Raw genomic sequence first — 1,203 nt, 5'->3', positions numbered from 1 at the left:
GAACATTCATGAACATGTTTTTTAATCAACATAATTTTTTAATTTTCTTGGACATATGTGGGAGTGGAATTGCTGGGTCATATGGTAATACTATGTTTAACTTTCTGAGAAATCACCAAACTATTTTCAAAAGTAGTTGTACCATTTTACATTTCCACCAACAATGAATGAGGGATTAAATTTCTCCTCAGACTTGCCAACACTTTTATTATCTGTCACTTTTACTGTATCCACGAGTAGGTGTGAAGTGGTATCTCATTGTGGTTTTGATTTGAATTTCTCTGATGACTAATGATATTGAGTATCTTTTCTTGTGCTTATTTGCCATTCGTATATCTTCTTTGGATGAATGTCTACTTAAAGCCTTTGCTCCTCTTAATTAGGTTGTTTTTCTTTATATTGTTGAGTTGTAAGATTCTTTATATGTTTTAGATACAACTCCTTTATCAAGTATATGATTTGCAGATATTTTCTTCCATTTCATGGATTTTCTTTTCACTTTCACGATGGTGTCCTTAGAAACATCAGGTCCACTTAACTAATATTCTTTTTTAAAATATCAGGAATGGGTATAGGATTTTGCTCCATGATTTTTTTGCTGTTAAAAGATTTATTTTATCTCATGTATGATGCCCTAATGTTGAGTTAAACGGGTGTATCCAGAAGAACTTAATTGATTATGGCCCAATTTCACATTTGTGTACATGTGTACATATATATGCTTTTGGTTTGTTGGCTTGTTTTTGTTTTGCCTCTTGGTTCTGACAAAGTCTGGGGGTAAATATGATTTTTATGGTAATTACGGCTTTGTGTTTCTAATATTTCCAGATATAAATATTTAATGCATCCTTATTTGGTGCATGAATGATGTTATATATTGGCTCTCCTGGGCCACATATGGCCCACAGACATGTTTTGTTTGGCGCACACAATACTGAAAACGTAGGGACAGCTCCCATAAAAAATGTGGGGATTCAGTTTTATTGAAAAACTCTGCATTGGTTTCCCGGAGCTCATATTCTTCCCCAGCAACAATCCTGGTCTAGTTTCTAGTTTCCCCTTGGGGCAGGTCATGTGGGCTCCACATTGCTGCCACCTTCTGCACTGTTGATTATCACTCAGTCATTGATGTTACCTTCCTATAGCTGTATAGATAGGAGCATATAATCTCTGGAGTAAGAATCAGGACGTTTACATCTTCAT

Source organism: Globicephala melas, chromosome 18 (assembly GCF_963455315.2).
Source record: "Globicephala melas chromosome 18, mGloMel1.2, whole genome shotgun sequence".
NCBI lineage: Eukaryota > Metazoa > Chordata > Mammalia > Artiodactyla > Delphinidae > Globicephala > Globicephala melas.
This window is presented reverse-complemented; position numbering follows the sequence as displayed.